The 13,725-nt window shown below is 44.2% G+C and overlaps 2 long non-coding RNA genes across 2 annotated transcripts; one reads left to right on the forward strand and one right to left on the reverse strand.

Annotated features, from left to right (window-relative positions):
• Window positions 1-7,591: 7,591 nt before the first annotated feature.
• Window positions 7,592-9,994, reverse strand: LOC104857769. The gene is made up of 3 exons (XR_778961.1): window positions 9,896-9,994; window positions 9,282-9,687; window positions 7,592-8,580 (listed from the first exon to the last, which is right to left on the reverse strand). It is a non-coding gene; the product is annotated as an uncharacterized LOC104857769 (long non-coding RNA).
• A 1,477-nt stretch (window positions 9,995-11,471) lies between these two features.
• Window positions 11,472-12,500, forward strand: LOC104857777. The gene is made up of 3 exons (XR_778967.1): window positions 11,472-11,494; window positions 12,196-12,262; window positions 12,439-12,500. It is a non-coding gene; the product is annotated as an uncharacterized LOC104857777 (long non-coding RNA).
• Window positions 12,501-13,725: the final 1,225 nt, after the last annotated feature.

Consider the following 13,725-nt stretch of genomic DNA (forward strand, 5'->3'; position numbering starts at 1 on the left):
TTTATACATTTTGGATTATTTTCAGTTTTTCTCTTAAAACTATTTTAGAAGCTATTTCACGGATTCATCGAACAAACACAGATTGCTGCTATTTACTGCTTTACGTTGAGCAGACAGAGCAGTAGAAATAGCAATGCCCTGTCTCTCTCCGGAGCTGGACAACATTAGCCTGGGGTAGTCTGCAAGGGTCCCTCAGAGGAGGGGACACGTGAAACACATCTTTGTTTTAAGTGAAATCCACATAGGTGGGCACCAGGAAGGTCCAAAGATAAAGAAACACCGTGCCTTTCCCTCATGCTGCTTCTGGCTCGGTATTAAAGATAAAATATATGTCTGAATCGATTCTTAATTCAGGTATGCGTGCTAAGCTGCCACCCCAGACAGTCGAGCAAAATCCTGTTGGAATTCTCCCATCTCCATTCACCAGCCAAATCCCTAACTCCTCCTGTGCCCCCAGGAAAACTCAGTTGCACGAACTCTTCTGACCGTTTGCCTACTGTCAGCCAGGATGACGCAGGAGACGGGGGAGAGGCCGCCATCACCTCCGGCTCTGTGATATGGGAAACATCACGGAGTATTTGGCATCCTGAAGGCTGTTACTTCTGTGTGACCTGCTTTCCTGCTCATGGGTGGCACAAAAGGCACTGGATTGGGCCCGCACGCCTTGGTAACGCGGGGTCCCTGGTGTTCAGAAAGTCCAGTCTGGGAGTGACCCAGGTCAGCGGGACTGGAGGACACCGTGGACACATCCGCATGTGCGTGTGAGATGCTCCCTGAGGGAAAGCACTTTCTCCGGCTCCCTCAGGGAAGGAGCTCCAAGGCTGTGTGCGTCCCAGGGACACGTGAGATTTCCCTTTTTGACTTCTTGCACCGGCTGCAAGGAAATGAAGCTTTTGCCATAGATTCCCATGACTGTTTCTAAATTGCTCAGGAAAGGACCGTCTGTGAGAGCTCCGATCCCTTTCCATTCTGGTTTGCAGCGTCCCACTCGGCGTGGCTGGGAGGAGTAGGCGTGTGTGCGCCCCACACCGCCCCAGGCACAGCCCTGGCTACCCTCACCCACTTTGTGTTTCTCCTCGCAGAAGCGAGTGTTTCACCCGTGCCTCTCAGAAATTCTGAACTTTCTTCCAGTTATTTATGTTTCAAAATAAGGGAGCTTGAGGAAAACCTAAGTAATGCAATTATTGTGTGTACTGAACATAGGCATGGGCATCTGTAGCTATTAAAATAAAAGCATTCTGCTTTAAGAAAACACAAATGCAAATTCACAAGAGAGGCTAATTGAGGGAATGATTGAATTAAAAAACATTTTTTGCTTTCCCAAAGATTCAGGTCAATGTTCCCTTAAATAGCCTTTTAAATGAAATGCAGTTTTAACTTATATTTAAAATTATATTACATACAATATAATTCTATATTATATAATTGTAGCTTATAACTATATACTCTATAATACATATTAATGTGCCCTAGTATATATTAATACTTCTAATTTTTTGAGTACTTTTTTTGGGGGGGGAGGTACCGGGGATCGAACAAGGCAGGCACGGTGCCACTGAGCTAAATATCCAGCCCTGAGTACTTTTGACCAAGTCTGCAGTAAAATGAAGTTCCTCCTTACACACACTGAACAGTGGAAAAGTAGTAGCCAACATGTCTTTGAAATCAGTGATGAACAGCTTCTGTGCATTCATGAAGAGAAGGTTCCTTTAACAAATCTTTCAAGTTAGACTTAGAGGTGGCAATCCTCATCTATTTAGTTGGGTAATACAATAAATGAACCCCCAGGGCATGGGACCTGGCTCAGATTTGGCTGCAGGCAACATTTCTTTGGTGATTTGTCAAACTACGTGAAAAAAAGTTTCCAGCTTAATCTCTCAGAAGTGTGCTTGCTCCCCGCCCCAACTCCATCAGCTTCTGCCTTAATTCACTGAAGATAACTTACTCTCTATCAACCACCTATGCGTCTTGTGCGTCATATTGATCTCAGACGTGTGATGTAGTCCTTGGCGAAGATAAAACTGGGTTAATGGCCTCCTTCCCCTTGCCGGTATTTCTAACCGTACTTAAGCATGCAGAGGATGCCACAGGCCTTTCTCTATCAGGAAAACATGTCTAGGTAGCTTACCATAAAGGACAAGTCTTCCCACAGCCTCATCAATACCCTGAGAGCTCCGGGCTAATGGAATCGTGTGACTTTCGGTTCTCATTGGTAAGAGACCCTGGTGTAGATGCAGAGGAGTGGGACATTCTCTGTCCACACGCACACTTTTATTCTCACAGCTCCTTATGTGGAACATAGTTTCAGGGGAGGTCAAAACTATTACATTTCTGAAGCTGGGTGTGGAGGTGCACGCCTATAATCCCAGCAGTTGGGAGGCTGAGGCAGGAGGATCGCTGTGAGTTCTAGACCAGCCTGGGCTACATAGTGAGTTCCAGTCAGTCTCAACTACATAGTGGGACCAAAACAAAACAAACAAACAAACAAACAAAAAACCTACTACGTTTGTGGTTGTGTGCATCTTTCCTTCAAGTTGGAGAGAGAAAAAGTTATTTTGTTTGTTGATCCTATGCATTTCCCCCTCTTATCCTCGATCTTTCAAAAAGTAGAGGAGACAGCTCCCGAGCTAGAAAAGGTTTGCATTTATAAGTGGGAAACGCTGCCACGTGCTCCAGATCCATTTCTTTAGAGACTTAAGCACCTCAGGTTTTCCTTTAATAACAAGAGCTGCCTCAGGGAGCAGGTGCCAGGTACCATACACAGAGTGTGTCAGTGGGCAGTTCACACACGTGACCAACAACCTGTGTGATCAGGAGGGAGCTAATGTTGCCCACGTTTTGCGGATGGGGACTGAGGTATGGAAATAGCAAGTACCCACCTCCATTTATGGCCGTGACTCTAATCCAAAAGGACAACATTCTACTTGATCCAAAGCTGTGGCATTGCAAAAATGGATCTATTGCTCAAAATGAGATCTGGCAAAACAGTCTCACAACTCCATTGTGGACTGTTCTTTTTTTTAAGGCAGAGTCTTCCATTGTAGTTCAAACCTGAACTCACTATATAGCCCAGGCTGGTTTTGACCTCGTGGCGATCCTCCTGCCTCAGCCTCCCAATTGTGGTCTATTCTTAATGTAGGGATTTTGAATAACACATACCATTTCTGTATTTCAGAAATACTTTTACCTTATTGAAAGTCACTGCTGCTTACCCTGCAAGGGCTGAGAATTATGAAGTCTGCCACTGACAACCGTCCTCTTGCCTCACTTCTGACAGTGTGTAATGATTTAACCTTTTTTGGTCAATTTGGCATTATTTATTTCACTCGCTGTCCAGAAATAACAGTGTGTGATGAGGTGCTACAAGGAAAGTATTTGGAAACATGGATGCGGACTCGATCTCTAGGGAGAAGAGGCCCCATGAAGGTCACCAGAAAGACGCTGGAAAATGAGGGAAAGATGACTTGCAAAATATTACCAGGGACCTTGGACGTACACTGGCTCCTTTTTTTTTTTTTAAATCACAATTTACTTTGCTGTTTTTTCTAGAATCCTGTTGATTCCTTTATTACTAGATTGATGTTGAGAAGTACCAAGTGCCTGTCCGATCATTTGTTGGGTTGGGGGAACCTACATGTCGTTCCACTGTGATACGTGGTTAGACTCCTATCTATAAAAAAATTCTTAGCTACGGCTGGGGTTTTAGCTCAGTAGTTTTGCCGCCTGCCTGGGAAGCACAAGGTCCCGAGTTCGATTCCCTGGTACAAAAAAAACTTAGGTAAAGGATTTCCTGCAAAGACTGGTTTGAGTTGAAACGTGTAGGGACAGAAGATACTTGATATTGCTGTTTCCTGCTGAAGGCGAGATCTCCCACCCTGATATTTTTTTTTCTTTCTATTCTTTTTTGGTATAGTGGGATCGAACTCGGGCCCTTGAGCTTGCAAGGCAGGTAGCGAAACCGCTGAGCTAAATCCCCAGCCCTGCTATTTCACTAAAAGAAAAATCACCATTTGCTCATGATAGGTTTTCTCTAAGCAGCTTCTATAGATTAGATGTCAGATCAACAGCTAGTGAGTAAAAATCCTCACACAGTGAAAGATGGGATCAGATGGTAACAAATGGATGAGCTGTGGAAGGAAAAACTCCGCTTCCAGGGAACGCGGAGGCTTCGGAAGGGTGGCTTCGCGGGAGAGTCCAGGAAGGGCTTACTGCTGCCGCGGGTCTCCTCGTCACCACTGGGTGTCACTCCAGGCAGCCGCCTAGCTGCGTCCAGCCGAGGTGCAAGTCCTGACAAGGGAGCGCTCGGCTAAACAAGCTGCAGCAAAGTAAGGGAAGGAGTGGGAGGCGTACCTGACTCTCCCCGTGCATGTCAGTGTGCGAGGGAGGAAAAGCCCCTTGTGGAAAAATGGCATCAGGTGGCATTTTGTCTCGGAATGAAGCTGGGGACTTTAGCATCAGAGGCCAAGCCATGCACCTCAGCATACTGAATTTGAGCCCTGGTAGATAAAAACCCAACTGGACTTCTAACAGCACAGTGTCAGGGTTTTTAAGGACACATGTGGCCTCTTGCTTTCCAGAAAGGTCATGCCATCTTACACTCGAGGGCAAGCTTTCCCCTGCCCTTTCCTCCCAGGATCAGCAGGACCTGCTGCCTTACCTCTGCCCACAGGGGTTCTCAGCCTTGGCTGCCTGAGAATCACTTATTGTGTCTGATAATTTGCTGTATTCGATCCTTTCTATACCTAGAGCCTCTCCCTCCATCTGTCCCTGATCCAGTGCCAACAGTGTGTGGGGAGGGAGCAGCCCACACTCCCAGGGAAGTAGCTCCACAGGCTACCAATGCCAGGAGTCTAAGGTTGGGCCACCCTGGACCTGGCCTTTCAGAATGAGTGATGATCTTGTGTGTCTTTGAGGATGATTATAATTTCACATGTATATTTCCTACTTTTTCTTAATACAAGTGATACAAAGAACCTTTACTTAGGGATGTGAAACATTATAATTAATCAACATTTTTACATACTTTAAACATTTTACAGGGGTGCATAGTATTCTCAGCGATACATTTAATAGATTTCTAACATATGGTGTTTATAAAGACACTTGATCTGCATTTGCCTAATTGTCTAAATAGAAAGCCTGCTCTATTTTACACTAAATGGGAAACAGTTCCCCTATCTGTTTTCTTGCAGTGTCAGCAGTATAAATTCTTAGTAAACTTCAAAAAAAACAAAAAAAAGCTGTATACTCTGTGCACAGCCAAGGAACATAACAGACTGGATTGTGTTTGGGGATAGATTAAGGAAGATGAGAAATACAGTTAGAGAACAGAGAGGGTCACTTCCTGCAAAGTGAGAAAGAAAACAAAGGAGTCTTAAAACTAATTCTGTGTTCTGTGGGGTGGTATGGATCTCGAGGTGTCTCACATTGGCAGAAATCCCCAGGGCTTCAGGTTTTTCTCCACATTTTGGGGGGCACCACTTGGAATCTCCTTTTGGTCAGCCCTTTTCCTGACTTGAAGACCACTAGAGATCTGAGGCTGCAGGTAAGGAAAGAGCTTCTGGGAATCTTGATTCCATGAGGTAGAGACAGAAGGAAAGGAGGGATCCGCAATTCAGTGACAGCAGGGCCATGTACTTCCAGATCTCCAGATTGGTATTTGCCTCGCTTAGGAATGCTTTTGGTGGCATGTAACAGAAAGGCTAGCACTCACTACTGTGTAATGGTCATTCACTACATGTAAAAAGAAGACTGAAGTGCTTTGGTTTCTAGTGTTGATTTGCGCCCTTCAGTGTTATCACAGATCCTAGCTCTTTTTACCCTGCTGCCCTGCCATTCTTGGTGGGTATTTTCAACATTGTGCTTGCTGTCTCTTGGTCCCAAAAGGTTGCCATAGCTCCAGGCATCATGTCTGAATCCAAAGCTAGAAAGGAGAATTGACAGTGAGGGGGGTTTCCTCTTGTCCCTCTTTGTTCTGAGAAAGAAAAGTTCTCCAAATATCCACTGTACTTGTACTTGCAATAATCAGGAACAATGTCACACAGTGACCCAGACCCAGCAGAAAGGCTGAGAGAGTGTCTTGCATTTGCCTCTTCCTAGTACAGGGTAGAAAGGGAGAAGGGGCATTAAAGGGACAGTTGAACTAACAACCGAGAGCATCTGCCAACAAATTCTGAACAGCTGTTCCCATTGGAACACTGCGTTATATAGTGGGAGAATTTCCACGAAGTTTTAGGCACAATGTTAGTTTAATAAATGTAGTCTAATATTGTTTGCTGTGGTAAACGTATTCTAGATTTCAAACTGTTGACATAAAAATGTACCTTTGGAAGAAACTGCCTTTAAGTTGAGGACTATCTGTTACTTTTTAAGTTTGTTTGTTTATGTTTGCTGTGCTGAAGATTGAATCCACAGCCTCAGGCAGGCGAGGCAGGTGCTCTCCTACCAAAACATCCCCAATTTTTGCTTTTTCTAAAGATTAAAATAAAGTCATTCCTTATGCCTTTTTCAAAGAGTCTTTAGAGAAACACTTAAAAAACATTCTACATTAAGAAAATTTAGGAAAAAAAGGTCCAAAGGGGAAGGGAAAGTGGGAGGGGTAGGGAAAAAGAAAGAAGGGAATGGAAGTAACATGAGGAGAAGAAAAATGGAAACAAGGTCTTTGTAGACAGGGAGGGGTGGAGGGGTTGAAGGGAGGGCAGGGGAATGGGGAAAAAATAAGATCAAGATGGATTATGTAAAGTTGTAAATTTCCAATGATAAATGTCATTACATTGTATACCTTAAATGTACCAATAAAATTAATTGAAAAAAGACTATGAAAAATTTGATGGTGGACAGAAGAAAAAAACAAAAGGAAAAGAAAATTTATTGGCCAGGAGCAGTGGTGCACACCTGTAATCTCAGGACTAGGGAGACTGAGGCAGGAGGATCCTTGTGAGTTTGATGCCAGCTAGGGCTACATAGTGAGATCCTGTCTCAAAAAAATTTATCAATGAATAAAATGGATGCGATGAATGAATTCAGTGTTTTTTTGAATCGGTAAACAGTGAAACCGTGACAATCATTTTAACAAGCTTTTCGTGTATTCTTTAGGCAGCTTGCTATCACAGCGTGGTTCTTAAAAAATAAATGAAACATGCTTACAAGCATAAAAGAACACTGAAAATGTGAACAAGACCTTACTTTTCTTCTACGGCGAAGCTCCTGGTGCCTAGATAAGATTTATGAGAAAAGGGAGGAAAACAGGACCTAAGTCACTTTATCGTTTTAGATTTACACATCTAAGTCTCTTCCGACTGCCATTATTTCATTCTGGATAATTTGGATAACTATTACCACGAATGGTGAGACCTTGTGCTTCAGAAGGGGGGTTTAATTACTGTGAAAACCTATTAGCATATATTATAGTTTTCTATAGGTGTTTTAAAAACTAAAAATAGACGCTTTGATTGCTTATTAGGCTTTACATTTAACCTATTACATGAAAGAAATGACATATACAAAATTATTAAGTAGAGTAAGATGAAATCGACCACAATCATCTCAGAGGAGTAAAGCCTTCTGTCCTTAAATATTCGGTGTTCCCCCTCAAAATCCTAAGAAGCAGGTATATGAGAACTTGGGCCTGTGTACGTCATGCTCTGGTTTCTGAAAGACTTTATTCATTCAACAAAAACGTATCGAGTCTCTGCTTTATGTATGGTACGGTGCTTGGCTAAACAGGGTATAAAATAGACCCAGAGTGCTATCTCATTATTTAGAATCAGTTTGGAGACGGATTAACCATGGCTGGGAGTCAGAGGTTGGGCACAGGGGGCCGTGTGAGCTTGTGAAGGACTCGGGGCCAAGGACTGTTTCTGGGAGGATGTTGTGTTTGGAAAGAGCCACGAAGAACCATGGTGCTTTCTGTGTAAAGGCAGCAGATGCAGGGCACTGGGAGTGGTGGGCAAGATTGTTCCAGGAAGAGGAAACACCAGATGACACGACTCATCATAGGCTCTTGCAGTCTGTCCTCTTTGCCCTACCGATTTCTTTGAAATGACCTGATCCACAGGTCTTCACTGTCTTTAGATCTAGGAGAGGAGTTGCAGACTCCTACAGTCTCTTTTGTTTCACACACTCAAGATCCTTTCAAGTGTTTTCATCACCGGAAATTCCCAGCACATCTCCTTTGTTGTTGGCTTCAAAAGAGAAAGCTCCTGGGATCCTGGGTCCTTGGGTGTCTCTTCCCAGTTCTGCAAGCCTCCCCTTGAGCAGCGATGATTCTGAATCCTCAGTCATCTCTGTTTCTCTCTTCCGGTCCATGTTTATTTAGTCAACAAATAAGTTGGTCATCTTCTTGGAGCATTAAAAAGCAAACCTTAACTAATTTGGTTTCCTCAAAAGGACCATATTTTTTCCCCTTCCAAACTTTAAACATCTTAAACTTCAATTGAAGAAAGTAAGAATTCTTTTTACAAAAGATGCCCATATCATTAGTTGCCTTGCCTGCGTCATGGATGGATTTAGCTTGCTTCATTCTCTTCATGACTTCATTTGAAACCTTTTGCAAATTCTATTTGGAGAGTGTGGTAGATCCTAGGACACAAACACAATATCTTGCTTAGTTCCTTTAGCTGCCCTGGTTACTCAGATCATGAGACATGAAAGGTATAAAAGACAGGAGCAGACCCAGTACATCTGCCATAGTGAAGGCTCTCTTGATGAATCTCAAGGTCTTATTACACATTTTATAAAATCCAAATTTTAGAATTTAATTTCTGTGAAGGTCCAGAGGGAAGCAAAATCACATCCAGTGTTGACTCATGTTTTCAGCCGTCATGAAAAGTACTGGATGCTTCTGGAAGTAAATAGTAAGGACTCAAATAATGGTTGAACATGAGTCACCGAATGACCCAGTCCCCAGGGATGTGATTAGCTCTTGCAAGAAAGGGTAAACGTGACCCAAGTCTAAGAGATCACATTAAGCAGTATTTAAAAGTGCTAGGTGGGAGTAGGGGTGTTTCAGGACCCTAACAAAGAAGCAGAAAGCAGCATATGGGCCTCAAAATGTCAGAACAAAAGGGGAGGAGAGGGTGGCGTTTTGTTATTTTAGGAAAGAGAAAGGAAAACATTATGGTAAATACATTAAGATGCTTATTTGACATGGAAACATTGATAAAATCAAATAACAGCAAGCATCTTTTGAATAAGCTATGCTCAGATTATCTGACAATTTTAATAAAAGAGCCATAGGAAATTCAGTTGCCCAGAGAGTGGCTGTCTGAAATGCGTCTTACCCTGAATAAACCGATATCAACTCAATAAGAGTTGACTGGAAATGTTTGTCACATGACAAATGGAAACGATTTTCCTTGGTGGAGTGTTGTGAGGAGCCCGGAGGCAGGGGGGAGCCGAACGTTGCATTTTCAGACTCTCGGGCCTAGCTGCGCCGTGACACAGGAAGGGTTTTCCATCGGACCTGGTTTGTCACACCCACGGGCTTCTTCTTCTGGGTCTTGCAGTTTCCTGGCTCTGGTGTTGCAGGGATGTAATGCTGTCTGGATCACGTCCCCGATACACAAGGTTCAGCGGTGGTGAGAATCCATCGGCTATACGGCCCAGGTATCCGTGCCAACGCTTAGCTGCTTTCACGCCCGTATGACAGCCCAGTGCTTCTCAGAAAGGGCCTGGGCATAGAATCACCTAGGGAGTTTATGGGACATAAAGCCTGGGTTTTACTTTAGACCAATTAGACAGAATCTTAGGAGCGGAGGCGCTCTGTTAACATTCTTAGGAATCTTCCCAAGCCGTATGCTATGAGATACACGTATATGTCATCTACCAAAGACTTACAAACGACGTTTGCGAGCAGGCTGTGTAAGTGACTATTAAACAGTTCTATGCAACACACCTGCCCAGACTGGGCGAGGAGAAGATGGCACGCTGGTTACATTCTGCTTCCTACGCGTCGTCACGCACCGTGGCACGGTGTGGCCGGCAGAGCGGCCCACGGAAGCTGGGACCGTTAACGTATTATTCCAGCTGGAGTCAATGTTGGGGGAAGAAGGCTTCCCCGCTCTTAAAGAGGGGGCCATTGAGAGAGTGGCTCTGGGAAAGCAGTGGGGAGAGTCGCTATTTTTCTCCAGGTGTTTGACGTGACTGACGGCCCCTGTCTGAACTTCCTAGTCATTTGGCATTTCATTAGCTGCCAGGTTTTCAATTTCTGCCTCTTGGAAGTTACACCGCTTTGAACAAGTCCCCACAGTAATTGAATTTGCCACAGAGATAGAACATTGGAAAATTTCATTTTCTTCTTCCCTGCGTGAAGGCGGCAGGCAGGCCGGGGATACACGCATTCCTGCTGGGTCGCCGGGCTCCTCTTCGCCCGCCTGGCTTCCCCTCCCTTCTCCTTGCATTTGCTAAGGCACACGCCCATCCCGCTCCCCAAGCAGGTGTACAGTCGCACAGAAAAGCCTGCTTTCAAATCATCTCCGAGTGCATCAGCCTGTCACTTTGTAATTTTCTTCTAAATGCCTTCCACAAATAATGGTTTTCAAAATGAGCATTAACAGGCTTGATTACATGAAATTGTCCTTTTAATTTACACCAGGATTCTATTGATCACACAAGTGCAGATTAAAGTGTTCAATGAAGCCCGTGATGAGGTATTAACCAGCTAAGGGTCCTCCAGGGGCCGCCAGGGAGGCCGGGAATATGCTAGAAGTGTACAGTTATTTCCCCATAATGAAGTGGCGCTATGCGAAGGCATGGATCGCTGGCAGGAAGAATAGATCGGAGATGATGAGCTCTTCAAAGTCATTTCTCCCTCACTCATTCAGCCTCATGCCCAGATCCTCTTGCGATTCTTCTGCATTACTTGTCATGAAATGCCAGGATTTACTTAGCCAGCTGATGCAATTTTTATGACCTTATTGCTTTTTCACCATGGTAATAGTTTTGAATCAATTTATCAATCCAGCAGCGCCATCAGACATATTGCCCCGAAGATCAAGTCCGGGTCATTCCATCAATTCACTGCGGTTTAGGAAGATAGAGAAAAAAGCCGGGCCGGGTGGGCTATCAACTTCAAATGGCTTAGTAAACATGCCTCGGCTGCTTTAACTGCTTCACTTCTGACTGCGGACCTTGGTGCTCCCGGACAAGACCGCCCGAATCAGGCCCACTGGAAGTGGTAGATGCAGCCCTGGGGCCCGGAGGCCTTGGGAGAGGAGAGGAAGAAGCGCCTCTGCAGAATTCCCAGCCAGAGTGGTGGCAGCAGGACTTGGCGGGTGGCTTGGCCTTGTAGCCAGCGTTGGCCCAGGCAGGATACCCGAGTTCCGACGCTGGGCCTCCCAGCCGGGAACTCGGCCGTTGGCGGGAGGAAAGGAAGAAGAGACGCGCGTTCCTTTAGTAATAGGTTTTGCAGCGGGGTTGGGATTCCTAATCCAATCCATCTTCTCTTTACAGGAGCTGCTGGTCAGTGATAATGGTTTCAAAAGATGAAAAATCTGTAAGTCATTTTTCATGGGATGAGGTGTCACCGAGGGCAGGACACACACAGAGAACAGCACACTTACTGGAAGAGATGATCTCTCAGGAAGAGAATGAACATTTCTTGCCCTAGGGAGAGAGGGGAGGAGTGGGAGAGGTGGCATTGGGTTAGATTGCTGGTGTTTGCACGGATAAAACACTAGGTGTCTCTTGAGAATCCAGTGCAGTTATTACATTGGGCACAAAGAATCTTGAGTTATTATTATATTCTTTGTACTTACGCATTATGTCAAGATGTGAAATCCTATGCTTCAAATTCTGGTGATGCAGTATTTGCAAAAAAGTGACTGTGACTCTAAATATGATTAAAAAGTATATTGTTTGCGAGGCCTTAATAAAGATTAAATGCAGACTATTGGCTTTGTCCTGTTCTGGGAAGCTGCCACATTCAGCATTTAAAATGAGATTTGTCAGATCCCAAGCTTATGTCGATTCTATAAAAGTTTAATGATCTACTTCCAGGTCTAGCAGCATTTAGGATTTATTTACAATCTTTATTATAAAATTTGTCCAAAATACACACCTTCCCTGAAGGCTTCTGAGAGTAGTGGCAGAAATATAAATGCACCAAGGTAAAATATAGCTGGTGGTAATATCTGTTTGCTATTTTTGCCCTTTAAGCTTATTTATTTTTTCATTTTGCTTTTCTTCTCTATTCAGCGATTACTGAAGGAGGAAAGAAAGCCCTTCTGTTTCTATGGAACGTTTAGGGGAAGCTGTGGAAGAGGTTGGTTACTAAAGGAAAAGGTCTTCTGTGTGTAGTGCTCCATTCCTCACTCTTCTGGGTATTTAACTAATTTGGGGTTGGAATAAGGATAAGAAACTAGGAGCCATGAGATCAAGGGGTGTGTGGGATGGAAGGTTGAAGAGGATCATCTGAGGCAATTCTTTTTTATTTTATAGACGAGGAGGCAGAAACATTCTACTGGAAAGTTACAGTTGGTTGGTGGAATGTGTTCTTCTAATCACAAAATTGCAACAGTTCGGAGTCTCGGCCACTCAGCCTCTGTGCTGCAGGCACATCAACATCTTGCCTCAAGACTCCTTTACTTCCTCAAGTATAGCTGCAAACACTTCTGACTGCCTTATAACTTATCACCTGCTAAGTTGGTGGCTGTCCAAGGTTAAAGACAGTTGAGGTGCTTGCAAGAAACAGATTCCTGTGTTAATCATGAGGTTCTTCTGTAAGTCCACAGAGGCTTTAGTAGCCTGCATTTTAAACAAGCAACCCAGCTGATTCCAATGCACGAGGTGCAGAGCTCCCATAGCTTAACGTGTTGCCTTTACCGAATAATTGCTTACATGGCCTACGTCAAGTGATCAGATGTCTTTAAACCACAGTTACATCTGTACAATGGGTCTACGCATAGGATTGCGATGGCGATCTGTGAACTCTATGAAGATTGCTTAGAAGGCATTTCCTAATGGTTCTGTGCCAAGACAAAAAAGATAGGCTAATGAAAATCTTAATATCTATAAGTAAATTGTAAAATTACCAAATAATCTAATCAATAGGGTTTTCAGTAAATAAGTGTTCCTTTGTGGAGTAAAATAATTCATAGATTATGACAAAACAGGAACTTTCTCTTCCTTAAGAACTTTAATAAATGACTCACAGGCTGGGCGGGTCCTAGTGGAGGGCCGGAATGGGGGACCTAACCTCTGAGTTCAGTCACAAGTCATTCCTCTTCTTTCAACTCCAATTGTTTACACACTAAAGGATTCCTCAAGCCCACACACTTGCGGGGACCCCGTCCTCTTCCTTCTTCTCAGCACTGCGCAGAAAGGGCTCCCTTCATCCCTTCCAGGGTTTCTTGGCTGTCTGCCATTTATGCAGCCCAGTGATAGGCACACAGTATTTAACGATTATGAGCCATAGTAAGCACCACTGTAGGCTGCGTTTGGATGAGATGGAGATCATTGTGGGTGGACTGGTTAGGGACAGCCTTTGGCGTGGTGGTGGGAGCTGAACTGATTCCCAAGACATCGAGGCAGGAGAACCATGATCTTGCCCTCTAGTCAGACAGCTGGATTTGGGCAGAAAGCCCATGCAGAGAAAAGACTGCAAAGGTGTGTTGGAGTTGGTCAGAAAATCTTCTGCTGAGCTGGAGGTTAAAAAAGAGTTAGTATTAGAAAAGAACATTTTTGGGCCAGGGATTTAGCTCAGTGGTTCTGCCACCTGCCTTGTGA

This window comes from Fukomys damarensis, unplaced genomic scaffold (genome assembly GCF_012274545.1).
Source record: "Fukomys damarensis isolate Sample0158 unplaced genomic scaffold, DMR_v1.0_HiC HiC_scaffold_37, whole genome shotgun sequence".
NCBI classification, from domain to species: Eukaryota; Metazoa; Chordata; class Mammalia; order Rodentia; family Bathyergidae; genus Fukomys; species Fukomys damarensis.